The sequence below is a fragment of the Lissotriton vulgaris genome, chromosome 6 (genome assembly GCF_964263255.1).
Source record: "Lissotriton vulgaris chromosome 6, aLisVul1.2, whole genome shotgun sequence".
NCBI classification, from domain to species: Eukaryota; Metazoa; Chordata; class Amphibia; order Caudata; family Salamandridae; genus Lissotriton; species Lissotriton vulgaris.
This window is the reverse complement of record NC_141694.1, coordinates 853887362-853913594: the sequence shown is the minus strand read 5'-3', so window position 1 is coordinate 853913594 and position 26233 is coordinate 853887362.

Below are 26233 nucleotides of genomic sequence, written 5' to 3'. Positions count from 1 at the left end.
ATATCAATCTATGACTTGAAATAGTTTGTCTTGCAAAAATAGGCAATATGTGGCAATGTCAATCTATGACTTGAAATAGTTGTCTTGCAAAAATAGGCAATATGTGTTGATTAATTAAGGTGTATTGATTAATTTAGGATGATAGAAATACCAATGTACATTAAGTTTGGTGATACATAAATGCCATATAAGTCTGGTACTATAAGTTGTAGGACATATTGATTCATATCGATGACAGCAAATGACATATGTTGTCTGATAATGTCAAGATTTTGTGTGATACATGTTGTGTAAATTGTGTATGTCTTATATATGTTTTTCTAAAAAGGATATGAGTTTCCTCAGGAAAAAAAAGAGAAATTGAAGTATACAGAAAATAGGGTAAATAAATGACCCCACCACCAAAAGTATATAGTGTGGTAGTTATTGTGAATTAAGTAAGATACCAGGTTACCTCATGTTTACACTGGCAGGTCCACTGGTAGCATTTGTTTTACAATCCGTGGGTATTCACAGTGCACTGTACTAGGGACTCAGTAGTAAATCAAATAAGCCAATTATAGAAGAACCAATTCATAAACACAATTTACATGGAGACCATATGCACTTTAGCACTGAATAGCAGTGGTAAAGTGCCCAGAGTCCTAAAACCAACAAAAACAAGGTCCCAAACTGGAGGTCAAAAGCAAAAAGTCTGGGGATAAACCCACTGAAAAAGCCAAGTCTATCAATAACACACCCAACAGCGCTGAATGGTATCTTACAAGCGCACCCGAAAGCCCCCAATATTCAACAATTAAAGGCAAGGGACCCAGAAGATATGAGGACAGAGTCTCATGTACGTCAAGTAGTTGAGCACAGCAAGACAAAAACCAAAACATTCTTACAACCTAATAGCAGAGGATATGCCTTATAAATTACAACAGCTACTACCGTCTGGTGATAGGTTCTCTCCCAGGGCTGAGGACTGAGGACTAAGGAATCATCTTATAAGTCTAAGGGGAGTTGGTAATCACAGCCTCCTCTGGCCGCTGATGGGTGTAGATGGGCCCAAGCGCACGCCAGGGCACATTCTATGTACATTACAAACTGTGGGACTACCCTGGCAATTCTGAAGTGCGTTGACAGACCCTGGCCCCTCCTGCACATAGGAAATACTATGGGACTAAGTTCCACCTCTGCAATGGTTTCAACTGGCTGCAAGGGCAAAGGTGCATGCTTGGAAACTGACCTTCAATGCTCCCATGCTGCGGGTCTCCTACTGTGGTTTTGAAGCATGTTGACAGGACCTGGCCCCTCCTGCACGCAGGGAAGGCTAGAGGATTAAGTCCCTTTCCAGCGATGGCTTTAGCAGGCTGCAACTGCAAAGATGTGGGCAGGGAAATTGGCTTTCAAAGCTCCTTGCTGAAGGACTCCTCCAGCATTTTTGAAGCATGTTGACAGGTCATGTGCAATCTTTAAATCCGATTTTGAAAATTATATAAGATATAGTTTTGATGGCATTTGCTAGCATTTTTCCATGCAATGATCTGAAATCTAATATGTGAACCACACCAACACTTTTCCTATGAAAAAAGTAGAAATAATTAAGCAATAAAATAGCTTTTAAACCTCGAGTTAGTGTGAGGGCACACATTTTAAATGTAGAGTGTTCCACTTTGTTTGTATTAGGCACCCTTCCTTTTCAGGAATACAAGGTTTACTTTAGGGGTGACATTAATATAAAAGATAGTTTTTATTATACAGTGAAGGCACTTTCTTTTTCATGTGTCACTGTAGTGTTTTTTTAACTTCAGACCAATTGTGCTCCTGGCAGCCATATACTTTGTCTCAATAGTAATGGATATTCGGTCCACTGTATTTCAAGTGCATTATACCCTTTCGCATTTATAATACAGCAGACAGGATATTTGTCATGCTTGTGACCAATATCTCACTAAGCAAACTTGACGTCTGCTGCTTAGTAACACCATCACTGTCTTTAACCTTGCAATGGGTTCGGCGGAATACATTACAGTGGTGATAGCAGCTCCACAACATGTACAATTTTATTTACACCACTCTATGACTCCTACAAGAAATCAGTCCTGGTGTACTATGTTCATGTGTACAGATTGCACTTGATAAAATTAAAGTAAGTCTTCCTGCTACCCAAAATATTCTCATATTGGTATTAATATATTCCTCCTATGTGGAAGTAGGTTTTTAAAAAGCATGTCTGGGTAAACTGATATAACTCGAGGCAATTGAAGTTTTGTCCGTGATTTAATTGTTGCAAGTAAGGCTGCAAGAATGCTTAATGCCTGATGGCTTGTTTGTAAACTTGAGCTTCAATTTAACAATTTCTTCAATTCTGGATCTTCTAGTCTTGAATGACTCAAATAAATCAATGGATCCAATAACAAGAACTGGTAAATGCCAAGTTCAAAAATAGAACATCAATAAACGTAATTTAATTGTAAACTCAGTGGGAACCTTTGCACCTTGCTCCTAAATTGTAAAACATGTCTAATCTTGTTCTGCAACAAATTACACTACTGTAAACCATCGTGCTTACTTTGTTAAGATAACGTGGGTACGTAACTGTGATGATCCATGAATAAATGGGAACAATTTAACTGGAAGTCCTATGTTGCTGAGTGTATCAGAAAAAAGACTAAACTGTCAGACAATGACCCTGATGCATGTGGGGCAAATACATGCACATCTTTTCTACATATTCCATTATTGATGGAATGAACACTGTGGACACATGACTGTAGAAGAGAGACATGTATCTGCCATTCCAAGATCTGCAGAAGGGATCAAGGGAGGGAAAGAAGAACATTGTGAATAGTTATTGGTATTGCTTATTTATTTATTTGTCTATTTGCAAATGTATCAGTGCTGGAAACAAAAACAATGGGGCATATTACCAAGACTAAGCGATAATTATCGCTTAACACGGTTAGCGGCAATATTATTATTGCCGAGCTCCGCCGATTTTTATCGCAGATAAACCTAGCTATTATCAAAGTTTATCTCAAAAGCGATGAAAATCGGCCGAAATGCATGAATATCGCTGAAAAGTCAGCGATATTCATGCATTACCGAGCTAATGCTCTTAGCTATGTTATCCACCTACCATTGGATAACATGGCTAAGAACTGCTCTGGGCAGGCGTTAGCTTTTGGAGATATTCGCGCTTAGTGCGAATATTTCCAAAAATATGCCTTTGTTGGTAATAGGAGATAGCAATGTTAGCGACTGTTTACAGTCGCTAACATCTTGGCACGCCTACTTTGCATGTCATTAGTGATAAATATCGTTGACATGCAAAGTGGGCCCCAAGATGATCGCTATCTCCTACAGCTAGGTAATAGGGCGATAAAATTATCGCCGCTTTAGCGGGAAAAATTCCGGCTAAAGCGTCGATAAGGCCCTTGGTAATATGCCCCAACATTCTGTGGCCTACCGTATCAAAAGCATACTGTTCGTGGTGTCAAAAAACAAACCTCAATTAACAACACGAAATTTAATGATGAAGAGAATTACGGTAAACAAAACTTTTTGCTCGATTCCTTGCATATAAACTGTGTGGAAAATGGAAAGGTGGTTTTGGACTAATTCACATTAAAAAAGTTTATGAACTTGCCTTTTTCTAAATTCGTGAAGTGATTTTTTTTTAAGTTTGTCAACTTGGATTTAGTTTTGTGGAACATAAATGTCGTTTTTATCGAGAACTCTCAAGTGAAAACACTTTGTGTAAAAATATCCAGCCAACACCTTTTTTTGACAGAATTTTTGGCCTGTAGGGGTGTTTTGAGGTGGCAAACATTGCAGGTTCACACAGCTGCGGAGTTTCTAAAGATTATAAACTTTGCCAGCATACATTCGCTCATCATATATACAACGATAGATTCAATTCAAGACTTCAGCATGAAATCCTAAAGGCAAGAGACTTCCCAGAGGATACTAAAGTGAGCAGTACATGGAATCTTGATAGTCCATCACATCAGCACTATGTAAGACTTGTTATTTACAAAGCCCTTTTTTATTTTGTCAAGTGAATCGATTTAAGATTTTTAAAAGAATCTATACACAGCAATATATACCGTAATATTGAATAGCTCTGGCTTCATAGCAACCCTGTACCCAAGGCCAAAGCTTTCTGGTGTAATAATTTGAAACGTAAAAAGTACTATTCTGCGGAACTCTGAAAGCTAACTTTTCAAATTGTCAAATTTGTTTCTTTGCTGGTATACAGAGAGGTTTCCAGCACTGTCTGTACTGTTTTTTTTGGCACTATATTAAGTTTTCGCCCTGAAAGATTAGCAGCTCTTTCTGGTTTATTGCATAGCGTTAGTCACTGTAGGTATCTAAACATTGTTGTGACTTTGAGAGAAAAAGAAGTGCTGTGAGCAATGGTATTATTAGACTGAATACTCGCATGTTAAAAGTTGCTTGTTTTCTAACAGAACTGTCCGTGGGGAGTTTGCACTAAGTAGAATATCAGAGAATAACTCCTGTTTGAAGGCTGGAAAAATAATCCACAGAGTCAAGCGAATCGTGGTGTAGCAAGGTCAATTAGGGTGTCTCCAACAAGTTAGAGAAACAATACTTTTCGACGGAAAAGGGTAATTTTGCTTTATAAGAATGAACATCTTAAACAAAATTCTTACATTATAAATGTGTAGTGAAATAATTATAAATTATGCCCATCATTAGCAGGCAGTGTAGAACATTCTTCAAAAATCCTATGAGACTATAAATAGGTTTGCAGCAGCTACTTGTCTGTGTTTCATAAATCTGTCTTTATTATATATATATATATATACATGTTATTAGAAACAGTGACCATTTAAGAGGTATCATGGATTCAACCAGTTATCTATTTTCTTTATTTCAATACCTCTTTTGTACAATCTTGGATTTAACCTATGACTGTTTTACAAAAGTGCGCACTCAATATACCTATGTTGCAGCGATAATCTGTTTTCACTGTTATCACCCACGTGACACGGGAGGTTACCACCAGGGGGCGGTAACATACATGGTGTACTGCATTTAAAAAAGGCTTGTGATTGCTTTATTCTTTCACTGCAGCGTGAACAAGGGCACTTGTGCTCGAAACGTGTCGCTGAATTGGCTTTGTGAACTGAAATAAAACAAGATTTACTTGCTGAATTGGTGGTCCGTATTTTCCTTCTGTGGATGGCGTGGAGGCTTTGACCGCGTACGCAGATCTGGAGAGAGGGAACTTGTGCTCTCATATATATATATATATATATATGTGGCCAGTGATCAAGGATACCTTGTTATCCGAAACGCGTCAGACGAGGCTTCAATAAATCAAGACCTGCCAAACCAACGCAAGTTGGTGTCCGTTTCTGTTCCTCTGAAGCATCGCCGGCTGATGTGCGAGAGACGACTTGGAGAATACTATTTGTATATATATATATATATATTCACTGAAAAAACCATAGGTTTCACACACGTTATAGTTATGAATTAGCATTTAAAAAACCTTGCAAATTCACTGAAAAAACAATAGGTTTCACACACTTTATAGATAGGAACTATAACTTGTGCGACCGCAATGCACTGCTGATGGTGTCACATATGACATCACTCATGACATGGTCAGTGACATCACTCATGACATCACTGATGACATGTCAAATGACATCACTGATGACATCATCCAATGAATGTGTGTCTTTCTGAAAAATAAATATTTTTTATATGTGTATATCTAAAGGTCGATGGAAGAATAAATGGGTAAATAAGTGTCTAAATGGATGGTTTTTTTTGTAAAAATGATTGGTTAACTGACTTATTAAGTGTATCTTAGTGAATACATGTATTAGCGAGTAATGTTTAAATATCTAAATATATGTATCAGTGTCTCACTTTGTGTATAAGTGGCTGCATGGGTTGGTGAGTAGCTACATGAGTGTGTTTATGTTTTTTTTTTTTGAGTATCAGTATGTGTGTCTGTATGGTTCGGTGGGGGATATTACTTAGCGCACAGATGCATGAATGAGTGACTCACTATTTGTATGTATTTTGAAGACAGCATGTGTGCAAGACTGTATGGGAGGATGATTGTGTGTATGGGTAGGTTAGTGAGTAAATGCCTGTCTCAATAGTGTATTCATGAGTAACTACATATGTTTTAAACTAGTATATGTGAGTATTGATGTTTATAATTGAGTATATGTGAGGGTGACAGTTTGGAAGAGTACCTATATAAATAAGTATGTGTTTTTATAATTGATTGTTTAAGAGAGTCAATATGTGTACGTTTCTGTAGAAGTTCGTGTAGTGGTGTGTATTTTGCAGTATAATCAAGTAAATGGATTTTTGATATTTTTTTGCATGTGTAAATATGTGTGTAAGAAACTATATGGATGAGTATTAGTGTGTAACAGGATGTATAGGTGTTTGGGAACATATGATGAGTAAGTACATGTATGAGTGAGTATATAGAAATGTTGGTGAATGAGTGGATGTGTATGTAGATATTGGAATTAACTAATAGGGGACGCTTGTATTTCTACTTACCCTGCCGTGAGGGCAACGGCTCCTGCACCAGATCCAGGGAAACGCCGTGACGGGAACGGCTGCTTGTAACGCCGCAACATCGCCTACAGCCACCGGGGGGCCATAAACTACACCTCCCAGGTGCCCCGGCGGCCAAGTCGCGTCCCTGACGCCAGCTTTGCCCCGGAGGCGCCAGAAAAGAGAGGAGCGCTGAGCGCTCTCTGGGACGCTTGTATTTCTACTTACCCTGCCGTGAGGGCAACGGCTCCTGCACCAGATCCAGGGAAACGCCGTGACGGGAACGGCTGCTTGTAACGCCGCAACATCGCCTACAGCCACCGGGGGGGCATAAACTACACCTCCCAGGTGCCCCGGCGGCCAAGTTGCGTCCCTGACGCCAGCTTTGCGCCCGGAGGTGCCAGAAAAGAGAGGGGTGCCGAGCGCTCTTTGGGACGCTTGTATTTCTACTTACTCTGCTGTGAGGGCAACGGTTCCTGCACCAGATCCAGGGAAACGCCGTGACGGGAACGGCTGCTTGTAATGCCGCAACATCGCCTACAGCCACCGGGGGGCCATAAACTACACCTCCCAGGTGCCCCGGCGGCCAAGTCGCGTCCCTGACGCCAGCTTTGCGCCCGGAGGCGCCAGAAAAGAGAGGAGCGCCGAGCGCTCTTTGGGACGCTTGTATTTCTACTTACCCTGCCGTGAGGGCATACGGCTCCTGCACCAGATCCAGGGAAACGCCGTGACGGGAACGGCTGCTTGTAACGCCGCAACATCGCCTACAGCCACCGGGGGGCCATAAACTACACCTCCCAGGTGCCCCTGCGGCCAAGTCGCGTCCCTGACGCCAGCTTTGCACCCGGAGGTGCCAGAAATGAGAGGAGCATCGCGCACTCTTTGGGACGCTTGTATTTCTACTTACCCTGCCGTGAGGGCAACGGCTCCTGCACCAGATCCAGGGAAACGCCGTGACGGGAACGGCTGCTTGTAACGCTGCAACATCGCCTACAGCCACCGGGGGGCCATAAACTACACCTCCCAGGTGCCCCAGCGGCCAAGTCGCGTCCCTGACGCCAGCTTTGCGCCCGGAGGTGCCAGAAAAGAGAGGAGTGCCTCTCGCCACACGAGTCGCGCGCGGGAGCAGCCGGGCGAAGCCCGGGCAAAGGGCGGGCCCTCTGAGGCCCTCAGAGGTCGAGGAGGCCAGGCCGGGCGCCCCTCCCTAACATTGTTATCGCAAGTATCCCCAAGGTACATTTCCCCATACCCCTTGTCGCACCTGGATTGACTGTTGGACATTTTGAAAATTCGCATAAGGGATATAACAATAACATTGACTTGCATCTATCTCCTTGCTCTTTGCGAACTTGACTGTATTGCTTGATATATTGCTTCTCTCTCCTCCCAAAGCCCATTATCACATCTATTGTCCTATAGCATTGAAATTGAGTAATACTCCAACTGTGATAACACAAACACTCACACCATGTCTACTAGGGGTACTAGAAGCAAAACTGCAGCCGGGGGGCTCCAGTGATAGGCCCAATAGACAACTTCATAACAAGGGCCAATGATGCCATATATCAGGGCATTTTACTCCTGGAGCGTAGGGTTTCACAAGACCTAGCCCTAGCCAAACAATCATCCCTTGGTCTCATTGCATCGGCAAGAACTCCTATCCAGGTGAGAATTACTAATACCGGACCTACAATTGATATCTGTGCCGAGATTCATAGTATACCAAATGAGGTTAATCTATCAGCATCAAATCCCCTAATAGACTCCGACTCAGAATTTAGCATGGACTTGGAAAGGACTTCCAATTTGTCCATTAATCCTACACCAGATGAAGTAGTTACAGACAGTACGAGGCAAGTAAGGGGTAGGCGGGAGGGTGCCATACAGAAACAAGTAAAACACACCACAAAGCACAGCACGTCTAAGGGTAGAAAACATAGCGCACCAAAGCGAAAGCCTAGGAAGGGGGTGAACCCACACTCACACTCAAACACAAATGAAACAAATGCAATTATAGAGATAGAAGGTGAAGAGTTCCAAGGGATGCTGCAGGATACAAAGGATAAATCTGACGCAAATATTACAAATGACCAGCTGACGGAAAGAATGGGTGAACTTCTTAGTATTTATCTGTCCCCGATAGAATCCAGACTTGCACGCATTGAAAAGCAATTAGCGGAATTAAGCGTCCCCATTAAAAACATTTCCAGCTACGGGGCGCCTACTGGTGTGGGAGCTAAACCAAGTTCATCAAAACATACATGCTCCAAACCTAAGAACCCCCCAGTCCCAATTACGACTACAAAGCCTAAAACCCCACAGGCTCTAGGTAAAGGGACTGCTACCAACCCACTGGCTGCAAACACTAGCGCTAACCCTACTGTTAACCCTCATACGACCAATGTAGTCTCAGAGTCAGGAAAGGGGCAAAATAAGGCCCAGAGCAAGGGAATCCCAACGAATCAAACTAATAACTCTGTTCAAAACCCCCCCAGGACTCAGCCCGCTCAAAATACGGCAACTAATATGAGGCCGATCCCACCTCGTATCAATCTGCCGCCTGAATGTGGGGCATATGTGCTGGTCCTAGTCAATGTATCTAAACTTAGGAAGGACCAAGAAGAAACCCCGACATCCCTTAAAAACAAGACCCTACACTGGCTAATTGCAAAATGCAACTTCACAATGGAAGGGGCAAGGGAGATTATTCACATCCAGAGAGTGGGATGGATAGGTCCATTAAGGAAAAAGTTTGAGGGGGACTGTATAACAATACATTTTAAGAACCCCAAATGGGCGGAAAAAACTCTGGCTAGTGCACCACTACCATCACCATGGGAATTCAACACGACCCTGCTCCCATTGGGTTACTTCTACAGACATCTGATTTCCCCTAAGTTGAACAAGGCAAATAACCCCGCTGTGCCTTACCAGGACCCAAACTTTTATACAAGGATTAAGTCTCCACTTTTTCATCAGAATCAAGACTTTAATCCGTTGAAGGGCCCCGCTCAGCGCCATCAGGCTTCAATGCCAGCATATCCATTGTATTACCCCCAAATCCCCACAATGCCCCAGTATGATCACAGGGAAAGGACATATCCAGCAATCACTCCGAATCAGTACACGCAGTGGAATGAAGTGAGGCCATTATTCAATATACCAACATACAATCGGTTCGAATATGTTTTTTCGAACTTAGATGAGCAGGATTGACTGGATAAAATGGTTGATGGTAACATTGGAAGTACAGACTCAAGTTGTGACAACAAGGGATACCTATCATTAGTAGAAGATATACCAACCCACAATAGACCAATTGATGACATGGATGGCAATTTTGGCTGTCTAGCAGTTGACAACATTAATGAGGGACACCCACTAGTAACACCAGCCAATGCCCTCCAGGACTTACCAGTATATGACCATATCGCTACACCTCTAGCAACGCAAGAACCTAAAACCCACAAACTCCCCGAATCTAACATGAATACAGTGAGGAGACTTAGTAATAAGCCCACTAGACACTCCAGTTATCAAGGCTTGTCAATTCTCAGCTGGAATGTGGCCAAGCTAGAACAAAGGCTCTCAGATCCTCAATGGGCTAAGATAATTGATGGTATAGATATTGTTATGTTTCAAGAGACTTGGGCCGTTGGGAACCTACACATAGAGGGTTATCATTGTTTCAATGTAACAGCGCCCAAACCTAGTTTTGGTCGAGCAGTGGGTGGCTTGTTTATTGGGATTAGGATTTTGGCTGGTGGTACAATTAGAGATTTGTCTCGTGGGAATCCGAACATACAAATTCTTGAATACAAGTTAAAGAACCGGATTTATTTAATCAATTTTTATAATAATGATTTTTACTGTGTACCAAATAAGAACTTTGAGGCACTTACAAAGACCCTACACAACTTAGAATTTAGTCCACAGACCCATGCTGGGTTAGGGATTTTAATTGGGGGTGACTTCAATGCAAAGTTACCAAAGAATTATGGGACCGAGGATAGGACCTACTTAGATCAAGTGGAACGAAGGGGTAGTGAACTAATTAACATTCTAACTGAGTTCACCCTTGGTGATGCTATGGCAATAGGCCATACCCTTGGTGCTTCTCAGGTGCCTACGTTCAGAGGTAGAGACAGCAGTTCCACTATTGACTATATCTTAATGTCGCCCCACTTAATAGACTGTGTAGTAAAGTCGACAGTGTTGGAGACATCGTTTAGCGACCATAATCCTCTTACAGTAACCTTGGATTTTGCACCTAGTCCGGTCTACGCAAACCTAAATGGTGCCAGGGACATTACACCCTCGACCGATGGGTTGCGATTAAAATGGAGGGGGGTTGATAGCGGGGCAATTCTGGACAGCGTACAAATTAAATACCCGCATCTGATTAAGTCCTGCTCATCCATGGACGGTGATCACCTTAGGATAATTACCGACTTTGGCAAAATGTGTTCAACCATAAAAACCCTCTTGTCAGTTCCGTTACCTAATGAAGGGAAAGAACCAAGGTGGTTTGACTCTGCTTGTTCATTGGCAAATAGAGAATTAAGAAGGGCACTTACCACCAAACCTAGATGTAAAATGACCATCCAGACAGCCAGGAAGCTGTACAAACTTAAAATAGCAGAAAGAAAGGCCACACTACTCTCGGAACAGTGGGAATCACTGGTCGCCAGTGCAAATCTGGGTGGCAGCGGGCCCTTCTGGTCTGCCGTCAGGAAAACAAGAGAAATGGGAAAAAAACTAACTTCAACTAGCTGTAATATAACTAGTAGTGTATGGGAGGCCCACTTCTCTAAAATCTATGCCGCACCACCGGAGGAGTTGATGTCTCCCAGCCCAGGACAGTTGCGTGGCCTACAGATTGAAGCCCATGAAGTACAACTAGCCATAAAAGAGAGCCTTGGAAACAAGGCACCAGGCCCTGATGGTCTGCCCATTGATATCATTAAGCATAGTCCGGACTTATGGGCACCTATTCTTCTTAACGTCTTTAATAGCTTACCAACAGTGCCCATGCCGACTACTTGGGCAACTAGTACCATCATCCCGATCTTTAAAAAGGGAGACAGGTCGGACCCAGTTAACTATCGTCCGATCTCTCTCCTGGATAATACCTTATAAATTTTGGGGCGAGTAATTTACAACAGGGTGCTCGAATGGACCGAAGACACAGACTTACTTGACCCGTATCAGATGGGATTCAGGAGCAGGGTTGGGACAGTGGAGAAATGCTTGAATCTTAAATTGATAATTGACAAGTATAGCATTGCTAGATCATCCCCCATTTACCTTGCTTTTATGGATCTTTCATCCGCCTTCGATCTTGTTAATAGATCTAAACTCTGGACTATCTTACTGAATTATGGGCTAGACGAGGCTCTTGTTAGCTTTCTGGCTTATCTCCATACTGATCTTAAAGCACAGGTCAGGATTGGGATGGGTGGAGAAGTTTCCGGGCCTATTGATATTGGCAGGGGGGTGAGACAGGGGTGCGTTTTAGCACCCCTGTTGTTCATTATTTATATTAACGGCCTAGCCAGAAGTCTTAAACAAGTCACTATTGACGTCCCGATAATCCTAGGGAAACCTCTTCCAGTGCTATTATACGCAGATGATGCGGTGCTTATGGCCCGCGCACCAAATGCCCTCCGCTTATTAGTTCAAAGTTTTGTTCATCATATGGAGGGATTAGATCTGCGTGTAAATTTAAAAAAATCTTTTATTATGTCATGTGGCCCTGGAAAACGGAAGCTCAACACAATACATGTAGGGACAGATAAACTCGAATCCGTTCCTACATGCCCCTATTTAGGATTGGTTTTCGCTGCGAACGGCCCGTGGAGCGGGCATTTGGCCCACGCCACGAGCAAGTTCTCGAAAGCCACCAATTCAATTCTGAGCTTGCCCCGCCCGAAGAAAATAGGTGCCAAAGAGCTATTTTAATTTTTTTTAGATTACAGTGCTTACCAGTAGCCTCATATGAAGCTGAGGTCTGGGGGTTGGGAAGTAGATCATGCATTCAGCGGGAAGAAAGTCGTTTTTGCAGGAAAATACTGGGCGCCCCAATCTCATCCTCTGATTTTATCTGTCACAATAAGCTAAATCTTCCCTATGTTTGCGATTTTATCAGAGCCAGACCAGCATTATTCTGGATTAGGGTTTGGAGGAACAATTCAGCCACCCTTACACAAAACATAATAAAGGATTGCCTAAATTGCGACCATGGCATGGCAATTCCATGGCTCTCAGGAGTCTCCAAGACACTGAGCGCCGTGGACAGAGGTAACTTATTCTCCGACCCCACCAGGATTGAGCCCAAGGATAATACTGAGGTTAAATATGCACTGTATGCACTTTACAAATCTGAACGGATGGAAAGAGAATCATCAAAATCAACTGTTGTAAAATATTTGGGAAACGAACTGTGTAGACAACCACTCCCGCTGTATCTCACCCTACCCGTGACCAGTTGGGAGAGATCACTTTTGTTTTGTCTAAGAGCGGGTTCAGTGAAATTTTTGTTGTCTTTCCCCTTGGGTTATCGACACAGTACAGAATATAATCCATGCCCGTGTGATGGTGTTAGTACACAGGATGATCTGCACTTTCTATTCTTCTGCAAATTTTATCTAAGATATATTAAATGGTTTTTAACTCCATATTTTAAGAAACATAGACCCCTTTCTCTTGAGGAGTCTTATATAATGTTGGTTTCCCTGGATTCAGATGAATTAATCTTTCGCACTAGCACTTTTTTGAGACTGATAACACGAGTGCGTAAAACGATGGAAAATCCTTGATGTCTGCCTCATCAGAATTGTATTATATTTTAATTATGAATCTCTGTAATAATGTGTATGTAAATGAATTGTTTTTATGTGGCACTTTTATGAATGTTATGAAATTCGAATAAAGGTCTTTTGAACTTGAAAAAATAGGTTGTTGTAATTCGTATTGTATCTCCATTTTTAAGAAAATGTTAGTTTCTATTTTTGAATGTGTGTGTCAAAGGTTATTTTACGCTGAGAGGAGGTTTGCCACTTTGTCACAAGGATGATGTCATCAGTGATGTCATCAGTGATGTCATTTGACATGTCATCAGTGATGTCATGAGTAATGTCACTGACCATGTCATGAGTGATGTAATATGTGACATCATCAGCAGTGCATTGCGGTCGCGCGAGTTATAGTTAGCTGAACTAACTATAACAGGGGAATTTCAAAGGTTTTGTATGAGTGAAATGTCCAGCTAACTATAACATGTGTGAAACCTATGGTTTTTTCAGTGAATTTGCAAGGTTTTTTAAATGCTAATTCCTAACTATAACATGTGTAAAACCTATGTTTTTTTCAGTGAATTTGCAAGGTTTTTAAAATGCTAATTCTTAACTATAATGTGTGTGAAACCTATGTTTTTTTCTGTGAATTTGCAAGGTTTTTAAAGGCTAATTCCTAACTATGACGTGTGTGAAACCTATGGTTTTTTCAGTGAATTTGCAAGGTTTTTTAAATGCTAATTCCTAACTATGACGTGTGTGAAACCTATGGTTTTTTAAGTGAACTTCAAAGGTGTTTAAAATGCTAATTTCTGTATTAATTTTTATATTTTTTATATATTTCTTTTTCCACAAACTGCCTTTATATGTTGAAATACATTGACTGTATCCTGTAATATGCAACGGCACAGCTACTTTATATTATTTGCATAAAGTTGTACAGTATAGTCTACATCTTCAAGCAACATATAAGCACTCAAATTTGTTATTTACTTTTTGTTGTTGTTTTTTTTCTAACGTGCGCGCAACGTGCGAGCACCTCGCTATTTTTATATTTTTTTTAATGTTTTTTTTGCCCTTTGGGGTCCTTCAGGGACCCCCTGAGAAAGCCTAGGGGGTCATGGAGTCTCTACCCTGCCCTCTTTTCATGTTTTCCACTATTGTTTTTCACTCACTTCTGCCTCAGGGGTGCGAGCAACGTGCGCGCACCTTGCAGGTTTAAAAAAAAAAAATTTTTGTTGTTTGCCCTTCGCCGTCCTTCAGGGCCCCGCAGAGAAGTCCTAGGGGTCAGGGAGTCTCTACCCTGCCCCCTTTTCACGTTCTCCACTATTGTTTTTGAGTCACTTCTGCCTCGAGGGTGCGTGCAATGTGCGTGCACCTCGCGATTCTTTTTTTAAAATTAAAAATGTTCTGCCCTTTGGGGTCCTTCAGAGACCCCTTGAGAAGGCCTAGGGGGTCAGGGAGTCTCTTCCCTGCCTCCTTTTCACGTTTTTAAAAGTATTTACAGAAATGGGGCAAAACGTCATTCATATGCGACGGTCGCGCAACGTGCGCGCACCCGTGCGCACACGTAAAGACATGTGACTTGAAAACAAAGTCATGTGACTTGAAAACAACACTTTTGATTGGTTTATACTAGTTTCTTTTCCAGAATCTTCAAAAACCCTACCCACTTCCCTCCCTATCACTTTCACTTTTCTGGGAGAAGGATCTTTGCTGATTTGTTCCAGCTTTTTTGGCAAAATGGCAGAGCAACAGCAGCCACAGGATACATCATCATCTGACTCAAATGTGGAGTTTGTTGAAGAGCAGCCACGTGGTAAGAAGACCAAGGAGTCCTTTATCTGGAACTTTTTCACTTTTCCAGAGGGGCAGAAGAAAGTAAATGCACCGAAGGTCACCTGCAAAATCTGTGGTAGTGTGCTTACTAGAGGAGACCCAAAGAAACAGTACTCTTTTAGTATACACACAGTGATTAGGCACGTGAAAAATGTGCATCCTAACAACTATGCAAGGGCATCTACCCAAGCCCTTGCAGCGAACCCTCCAGCTGCTGTCCCCAGCACTTCATCTGAAGGAGCATCTCCTTCATCGACTGCTCTGAATATCCGGCCACTTTTCGCCAATGTCCACCTCCGATGCAACTTCTGCAATGAGATTCTTTGTTATGGAGAGCAGTCTTAACTTAATGGAGCAGAATATTACCCAGCACACATGCTCCCGTCAATAATTTTTTTCATTTAATAATTTTTGTTCCTGTTGAACAGTTTTTTGTTACCTGTTTTTTATTTTTGTTCTAAAAAAAAAATTAAATATATAAAATTGTTAAAAAAACTACAAAAAAAATTGAAAACAAAAAAGACAAAAAAAACTGTACTTTTCAGAACTAACTTCACTTCTCCAAGAAGAGCTATATCTCTTATATACTGTGTCAAACTTTTTTTGAATGAATGTGTAGTGTATAAATGAATGACTGAAATGACTGAGTGAAGGGGAGGAAGGGACTGATGGCATGAGTGAGGAAAGGGTAGTATCGTGAGTGAGGAAAGGGGAGTCAAAGAGTGACTGAAACAAGGGGACTAAGGGTAGGGGAGTGAGGTAAGGGAAGAGAAAGAGTTAGGGAAGGGCAGTAAGGAAAGGAAAGTGAGGGAGGAGGAGTGAGAAAAGGGGAGCATGGAACGGAGACAGGGAAGGGGAGTAAGAGATGGAGAGGGAGAAGTAGAGCAGAGTAAAGGGAGTGAAGGTAAGAGAAGGGAAGTGACGGTGAGGTAAGGGGTATGAGGATGAGTAAAGGGGATTAAGGGAAAGTGAGAGATGGGGAGTGAGGGAGAGAGAAGTGGAGTGAGGGGATGGAGGGAGTTTGTAAAGGGAAGTGAGAGAAGGGGAGTAAGGAGTAGAGTGAGAGAAGGAGAGCGAGGGGGAGTGAGCAAAAGGGAACGGGAAAGTGAAAGGGTGAGAAATACAGACAGGAGGAAGTGGAGAGGGGGAAAGGAACTGACGGTGAGTGAAGGGCAGTGACAGTTAGGGAAGGAGTATGAGGGTGAGGGAAGATGAATGAGAAAGAAGGAACACAATTAAGAGAGAGGGAAAATTAATGAGGAAGAGAGGAGGAGTGATATAAAGAGAGAGGAAAGGAGTTTAAGGGTAAGGGAGAGAGAGGGAGAGCAAGGAACTGAGAAGGAGTAGGGCAGTTAGAGTGAGTGAGACAGAGAGAGACAGGGAGAGAAACATGGATGAAAAAAAAGGGAGTGAGGGAGTGAACGAAGGAGAGTAAGTGAGATGGAGTGAGGGAGTGAGGGAGTGACAAAAGAGGAGTAAAGGAAGGAGAGTGAGGGAAGGGGAGTGAGAGAAGCAGAGCGAGGGGGAGTGAGGAAAAGAGAGCAGGAAAGTGAAGGGGTGAGAAATACAGATAGGATAAAGTGCAGTGGGGAAAGGGAGTGACCGTGAGTGAAGGGCAGTGACAGTTAGGGAAGGAGTATGAGGGTGAGGGAAGATGAATGAGAAAGAAGGAACAAAATTAAGAGAGAGGGAAAATGAGTGAGGAAGAGAGGAGGAGTGATATAAAGAGAGAGGAAAGAAGTTTAAGGTAAGGGAGAGAGAGGGACAGAATGAGAGCGAGGGAGAGCAAGGAACTGAGAAGCAGTGAGGCAGTTAGAGTGAGTGAGACAGAGGGAGACAGGGAGAGAAAAATGGATGAAAAAAAAGTGAGGGAAGGAATAAACAAACGGGAGTAAGTGAGATGAAGTGAGGGAGTGAACAAAGAGGAGTGAAGGAAGGGTAGTGAGGGTAGGTGAGTGAAGGAAAAGTACTGAGGGTGAGTGAAAGGCAGTAACAGTGAGAGAAGGGGTATGAGGGTGACGAAAGGGGAATGAGAGAGAAGGAAGGAGATTAAGAGGGAGGAAACGGGACTGAGGGATAAAGTAGGAGTGAAGGAAACAGAAAGAGAGACAGGAAGGGTGAGGGAGAGAGAGAGTGAGAGAGAAAGTGAGGGAGAGCGAGTGACTGAGTGAGGCAGTTACACTGAGTTAGACAGAGGAAGAGAGGGAGAGATAAATGGAGTGAAGGGGAGTGGGGGACTAAACGAATGAGAGTTAGCAAAAGTGAATGAGGAAAGGGAAGTAAGGGAAGAGGACTGACGGATGGAGTGAGGGAAAGAGAGTGAAGGGGAGTGAGGGAATGGGAGCAGATGAAAGGGAATGGGAGGGATGCACAATGAGGAGAATATGAAGTAGGAGAAGAGGAGTGAGATTGAGTGAAAGGCAGTGACATTGAGGGAAAAAGAAGCATATTAAGATAGAGGAAAAAGTAGTGAGGGAGAGAGAAGAATTTATGGAAAGAGAGAGGAAAGAAAAAGAAGATTGGTGGAGTGAGAGAGAGAAAGAGAGGGAGAGTGAGGGACTGTGAGAGAGTGAGGCAGTTATAGTGACTGAGACAGAGGAAGAGACTTAGAGACGGATGGAGGAAAGGGGAGTGAGGGAGGGTATAAAGGAAGGGGAGTGAGCAAAAGGAAGTGAGGGAATAAGAGAAGGGGAGTGACTAAAAGTGAGTGAGGGATGGTGTGAAGGAAAGAGAGTGAGGGGGGAGAGAGAAAAGAGTGAGGGATAGAGCAAAAGAAGAGTAGTGATAGAGCAAGAAAGAAAAGAGAAGTGAGGGTCACAGAGAGGAAAGAGGGAGCAGGAGAAGGTAAGTGAGGGTAAGGGAAGGGTACTGATGGTGAGAGAAGGAGTGTTAAGGTGAATTAAGGGGAGTAAAGAGAGTGAGTGAAGGGGAGTAACATGAGCAAAGGAAGTGGAGTAAGAGACAAAGTGAAGAAAGTGAAAAAGGTTAAGAGAAGTAAGAGATTGATGAGAAAGTATTTTTTGTTTCTCATGCTCACCTTATAAGTAATAAAAGTTAATAATATATTTTTAATAAATATAATATCTGTGGAAGAGAAGAAAAAATTGAGTTATAATATATATTTCACAATACAAAATAATTTGTACAATATGTTATGTATTTTATTTTGCTGTTCCCAGAATATATTGAATTTCACTGAAAACAGTGAGTTCAATAGTACTCATTATATAACAGCGGGCAAAAAAAAGACAATCAATAAGATTGTCTTTAAAAAATCCATTCAACATTTTCATTATGAATGTAACAATTAGAAAAAAACCATATCATAAATGTCTTTTTAGAACAGCAATTTGTTACGTAAGTAAGGGATATTTCCAACAATCACAAAGTAACAAAACATTATTACTTCTTTTTTATACACTCTAAATAAAGTAATGTACAAACATATGCTAACAACATTTACCTGAAATAGTCATTTTTTGTTTCATATACCATTCCTCATGGCTAAATAGTATGTGTGAAATCCTTAGTTTGGAAGATACTTAATGGTACTCTTAAGCGTCCGTTTCCCAACCTTCTGAATCAAAAGCACCAACATTTTTTGTACCATCTAACAATGGTTATACCTCCACCCGATGCTATTTATCATGTACATACAACCTTAAACAACTAGCATGCTATCAGAACCTCAACATCATCTGGTATGCCCATCACACTCTGTTCATCCTTTATCTTACCAAGGAGCTGTATACCATTAAAAGAAACCTCTACAAGGGAATAAAAAATGTCACCAACATCTCCAACAACTACAACAAATCCAAACCACCTCTGCCTCACTGATGATCAACATCTCCTGTGATAGCCACATCACCCACTATCTGATACACTTAGACTACCTCTACGTCAACTACAAGAATTTTTTTAACCTCATCGCCCTCACTCACAAAGTACTTTTCAACACCAGACTACCCTTTCTTAACAGCAGTAATTTCCCCAGGCCAATTATTTTCCCTAGAATTTGGGTTGTAAAAACACTAGGTAAGAATTTAGTAAGTCATAAGGCAAACGTTGTTTAAAAATCAATTGAGTATCATTACAATGAGTCCAGCCTTTTGTAGATTTCAAATAAGCTGTGTAATGTCCTGATGTTGTAGAAGGACCATCATGGAAAATAATTGCTACACTTACAAAAGTTCTTCCTGATATTGATATTTGAGAAGCCACACATTTTTTTTATTAAAGTTGTCAGTTTTCTTCCATCAGGTCTGCATCATTGCAGCATTAAAATTACATACTGTCCATATCTTTGTATAAATAATGTTGATAACATTTGTGAGTTACATTGGGTACAGACCATGTTTTGATTCGCTTCTCTAACTAGATTATTAAAAGACTCTGATTTGCAGTCTGGTAAAGTCAATCTTACATTGTCAGTTGCAGTACTACTTGAAAAAAAAACAATTATCACAGTCATGTTGCCATTTATAAGAAAGGCCAAAAAGATTTTCAATATCTATACCTTCATCTTGCAATATAACAAGCATATACATTAGAAATTCCTGACAATCTTGCTGTGAAAATTGATTTTATACCAGAACATATGTCTAAAACATATCAGAAACACTTTCTATTTTAGTTTTATCACTACTACATTTCTCAAACACAGAATTCAACAAACAACAAAATCTTTTGTCCCGATTTTCAATAATTTGTTGTAGTAAAGTTTCAAGAAACAAAACAACATTAACCACTACATTAGCATAGCAGTTGACACCAGAACTGTTTTCAAACTGAAAACCAACAACCGCTTCAATAGAATCCTTTTTCTTTTTGCTTACTATCACTGGTTCATCTAGTTTTTTTCTTTTCTCTGCAACCTCGCTACAATTTTTCTCATATCTTCTTTTTCGACTTACCACACGCTTTTCAAGTACTGGACATTGAGGTAAATTGGGAGCATGTTCTCTTCTTAACCTATTATACTCTTTCACACAATTTACATCTGCACTAATCTTTGTGTCATCAAAATCAATCAGGTATAATCCAGATAAAGTTCTGACTCGAAATAAATCAACATATGCCATTCCCCCTTTAAACACAGTACTTCCAATATTCACCAAATCACAATCTACACTTAAACCTTGAGATTTATGAATAGTCACCGCATATGCCAAACAAACAGGAAACTGTTTTCGGTGGACATATAAATCTTTTACGAGCAAAAATCATGCTGAACAACAACTCAATTGTTGTACTTCTTCAATGTCATCAAAATAGATTTTCAAAAATTCAATGTCATCTCTATTTGGGTAATTCACAAAATCAGCAATATTACCCATTGCTCCATTTACTAAATCTCTTTCCACATGTAAATTACGTCGTAAAATTATCCAGCAATTTATACATGCATATAGATTCTTTTCTAAACCAGCAGTTTTAGATATTGATTTCTCTAAAAAATCCAATTTTGACTTCAACTTTTGTGACAAAATAATAGTAGCTCCTTCATGCTCTATTCTATCAATAGCTTCCAGTTTTATATTTTCTTGATTTTCTAACTTTAACATTTTTTCATTGAATATTGAACATTCTTTCAGAGTTGGCATCAAGCATATCACTGATTTCTTTTCAGCAATTTCTCTATATATATACTCTCTTGGAGAATATTTTCGTTTGGATACAAATTTGTAAGTAATCGTGCCTGTAAAGCTTATTTTCCATGTTCACTCACTTTTCCAATTCTTATATCTTCAAGAATACTTTTATAATCAGCGTCCTTTGCCTGTCGCATATTTGTAATGAGTTCTGAATATTCTAAATATGACCAAATATTAACATGTCCAATGCTTCTCAGGCACTTTCTGGTGTCTTCATGTGTAACTGTTTTAAATATTGACTGTCCTTTCACAGGAGTTAGTTGTAGTAGATCTCCAAAAACGGTGACATGTTTGCCTCCAAATAACACATCATACTCTGTTTTAAGGATTTGTTGCATTCTTAAATGCACAAAGGCAAGCATTACATTTTATACCATGCTTACCTCATCAATAAGGAGAAGTTTCATTTTTTTCAAGACTCTCGAAACTTCACAACAAGCTTCTCCAGATAGCTTGTGGTATTCTAATTAATTTTCATGCTCTATTGGCAGCATCAATAAACAATGTAAAGTAATCCCTTTAATGTTATGTGCTGCCAATCCAGTTGGAGCAGTCACAACACAAGACAGTGGCGACTCAGTTCTTTTCGGTAGATAAGTTGCAATTCCTTTAATTAGAAAACTTTTTCCAGTTCCTGCTTCTCCACTCACGTACAGTCGGACAGGTTTAAATGACGTACATGAGCACTCTTTTTTCTCATGATATGAACCATGCTCAATTTCTTCTGTCACTTGATCGTATATTTGTTTTTGCTCAACATTTAGTTGTTTTTCCAATGCTTCTAAGGTTATTACATCCTCTTGAGCTGGTTGCATTGCTCTTTCCACCTCATCCATGGCAGTTGCTGCTTCATTTTGGATAATTGGTTCTCCTAGTGGATCCTGACTCAACGAAACAGAACTTTTACTGTCTTGAGAACTGTCTCTAGCAATGTCTGCTGCAATTGTAGCTTCTTGCTGTATTTCGTCGTTCAACATTTTCAGATAATTAGTAAAAACAGGACATTCCATAGTATTTTTAGTTGCGTTGAATGAATCTTCATAACTGCCAAAATCTCCAAGTAGTTCCAGTTCTGTACGCCATGGGTTAAAGAGTTTCAAAAGAGCTAAATAGTAAAAATCCCTTTTGTCAGGAGTTTCGCAACTCAGTTTTCGGTGATTAATCAAGTATCCTTTTCTTTGTTTCACTAAACATCCTTCAGATCCAATCACAGCATATACTCCTTTATTGATATCTTCTGTAGTATTCCTCTTAAAAGTATAGCTTTGGAGTACTTCATAGAGAAAAATGTTCTCAAGATGATTACTTCTATTTGAATAGTATGTATCCAACATATTTGTCTTCAAAATATCTGTACTGTCTGGTTCTCTCTCTGCTAAATACTCAATTTCTTCTACAGATTTGAAAACTCGGTTTCGTGTTCTTGCAAGACCTAAGCTCACCCAAATGATTATTCTAGATTTGGAGTATAGACTTGCAGATGATAAGCGATCTGAACATTCATATGCTCCGATTTCTCGATGGGACAACATCTTCAGACTGTAGCTGTACAATTTCTTACTTAGGCTCTTTTCATGACAAATTTCTTCCCATATTTCCTTTAGTTCCGTCTTTTCAGATTTAGTAATGTAAGACGCTACATATCGAGCCACAGCAATGGAGTTGTCTGCAACATATTGAATATCCATGTCAGCATTCCACATGGACAAAATGACTGGGTTGTAGTCATTTATGTATTTTGACTCTTCATTTCTTCTTAAGTTGTAGGTGTTTTTCGGTGATTTTCTTGTGACAGTATGTCGCAAAGATGACATAAAATTGTTCACTCTTCCTTTTGATATTACTGGACGTGGAAATGCAAATCAACATTTTGTGTAGAACTTATCCTTAGATTTGTACTTTCGACGACAGTATTTTCCACAACGATGGGTTTGAAATCGTAAGACTTGATGTCTTAAATTCTTTTGTTCTGTACTTTTTGGTACATCACATGTAGAATATTGTTCAATAAAACTCATCACTGTGTCATCTGAATCTGTTCCAAATTTGGGGGCATCTTTGATCCATAGCAGCATATGTATGTGAGGATCACCTCTTGCTTGATACTCCTTTCTCTAAAAGTAATCCAGAACCTCTACAAGAGGTGGATTTTTTTGTTTGTGATAAAAGACATCATAGCTTCAAATCTATGATTGAAATACCTGCATACATTAACTGGATCCAAAGAGCACAGTTCTCCAGGTGTCTTGTATTCTATATTTTCTATGTTTGCATTTGCATCTCGAAGAAATTGAAGTAAATCTTCCCAGGCATACTCTGCATAGCTCAGAGTAAGGAACCATGTAGTTGTTCCTAAGTTTCTTAGCATACATTTCAATTCCCCATGATGACGGTATCAATACTCATTAGTACCACGCTGACTTGCCATGAGAATAATTAGCTGAGATTCCAAAACAGTATCTTTCTGTTGGACTTTATCCATAAAGTCCTTTGCCGAAATATTTTGCAAATGTACTCCACTTTTTAGTATATGGTTCACTGCATAAGAAAGTCCAGACAAGTCACTCTCAAACAGAAGATGAAACAAAAATGGAATACATTGGCGAAACCTTGTATCTTCTGCATATAATCTTGATGTCCGGTATTCAGATTCAGGAATCTGCACAGGTCGTTCATCATATCGTCCACCTTTGCATGTTGGAAATAACTGAGGGAAACAAGAAGCTTCCAAGCTTTCCTCCCATACACTAATGGGACTTCCTTTCGCTTCTTTCATTTGAAATAACTCAAAAGTATTCCCCATCACTTCTTTAGAGTGAAGTGGATGCACACTATATTGTTCATAAATTTCTTCAGTTCTGGACACATCCAATTTTTCAATTTGTCCAGTTGACAAATCACTGTCCTCTTCTACAGTTGTTTCCTCTTCTCCTACATATACATTTTTATAGTATGGATTATTTTTTACCAAATACAACGTTGCCTTTTTCACTTTCCTAACATCCACTAATTCTTGCCAGATTTTCTTACTCTTCGTTGGAACGCAATTAACTAGAATAACTAGAGGTTCCTCTTCCACAATTTCTACACCAATTGTTTCAATATTTTTCTTTAAATCTAGAGGCAAATAAACAACTCTTCCCTTTAATCCTCTCTGTAAATCTGAAGGAGGCAATTTCCCTGTATTAGGCTCCATACGAACAATTGCCTCAAATGGATGCACACATTGAATAAGAATAGACTCATAAGTATTTAAATCCATCAGTTCAGAAGGAATATTTACCAACTCAAGATTATTATGTACAGCTCTAGCAGGCATTTTGTTTCCATTTAATTTATTATAACAATAGGCTACAACTGATCCACTGGAAGCATGTCATACTTGAACAGGGGAGTCTATACCTCACATTCGTTGACCTTAAGTCAGCCTTTGACATGGTTGACCGAGACCAACTATGGAAGATCCTGTATAATATGGGGGTTCCCACCTATCTCTGTTTCCTACTGCAACGCCTTCACGAAGGCACTTTTGCCAGAGTAAGGTACGGAAGAGATGCACACCTGACGGCCCCATTTCCGATTGATAAAGGGGTTCGCCAGGGTTGTGTACTAGCGCCAACCCTTTTTTCCCTTTTTCTCAATGGTCTAGTGGGAGATCTATACCAAGCTAAAGATCTGGATTCCCTAAAATTGGGTTCCCGCAAATTTCCCGCATTAATGTTTGCGGATGATACCCTGCTCCTCTCTAAGTCACCTATGGGGATGCAGAGAGTACTAAAGGAATTCACTGACTTTTTTAAAAAGAGGAAACTACAATTTAACATCAATAAAACAAAATACATGGTGTTTAGCGCCAAACCGTCTACCTACCCGGAACCTGCCATGAATGATATCTCATTGGAGCGTGTCAGGGTCCTTGAATATCTTGGACTGAATTTGAACGATAAAATGGCCTGGATCCCCCAAATTGAAAAGGCAAACCTGAGGCTCATACATAGGTGGGATAAGGAAAATTATTAATGGTTGTTCATCAAAGGCAATAAGCCCGCTATTGGAGATTTACAAAGTGCAAGCCTGATCCGCTGCCCTGTATGGGGTGAAACTCTGGGGGCACAGTAATTCCAAAAAATTAGCGATAACTGAAAACAAATTCCTCCGAAGCATTGCAGTACTGCCAGTTAACACCCCACTGGTACCATTAAGGATGGACCTGGGTGTCTCCCCTGTGGCTGATCTTATCTCAAGTTGACCACTACTATATTGGCGTCGCCTTTGGAGCACTGAGGAGCTAAGACACTACAGGGAGGAGCTCAGGTCGTTCCTACAGCTGCCAGTAGCAGCTAGAAGTATACTCTGGTTGTGCTTTGTGAGGGATTCTTGTAAGGCTATTGGGAGAGAGGACCTTTGGGCAAAACTAGAAGAAGCATGTCCAACTATCTCGAAGAATAATTTATCCAAAATCCTAAAAGAGCACAATCTGTCGTCCTTAACTCAAGTTCACTCTAATACAAGCTTGACTTGGGCGTTTTTGAATTATAAAATTTCTTACTCCTTTGAACAAGCCCTGGATATTATATATCCCGCGCTCACAAGGAGGCTTTATCTCCAATTTAGATATGGCACTCTTCCGTTATTTGCAATAACAAACAAGTGGTCAGATGATTCTTGCTATCTTTGTCCTGGGTGCCACATGGAAGAAGAAACAGAGGTCCAGTGGTTTTCTGTTGTATGGCCTATGAGAAGTCCAGGAATAAATGGATCACACAAGTATGTAGAAACCTAGGCATAAGGATCTATTTAGCCACACTAAGAACTTTAAAATCTGATACAAATCCTCTATTTGTTATTGCAATGTCTACATTTCTGCAGGAAATGTGGAGAAAGAGAGGGCGACTTTTAGAAATGGATGTGTAGACATTATGACCATTTTGTACCTTTACCGGAAGTTGTGCTTTTTTCCATGGGCCCCTATACAAATGTTTAATAGATTTTTTAATGTCTTTTATACTAATTTATAGTTTTAATTAATGGGGCCTCAAATGCTATGTTGTACCAATACCTTGAATATTCTGGACTCTGTTGCTCCTGTAGTTTTTTACAGCCACAATTGTAAACCAAATATCGATGTTTAATTCAATTGCTGTATTTTTAACCATGTACTTTTGAGACTCAAAAAAGTCGAAATAAAGTTAATAATGAATGAATTATAACAATATTTACAAATACCTTGATCTGAACCCAAATCAAAACAATTCTCTACCAACAAATAAGTTGCAAATTCCTTCCACTCATTATTATTCTCCTTCTCAGTTTTTAAATATAGATCAACTAACCTGGTCTGATTTTTATAATGAATTCGTCTACAACAAATACAAGAAAAGTTTGGCCTTTCACCCGAAA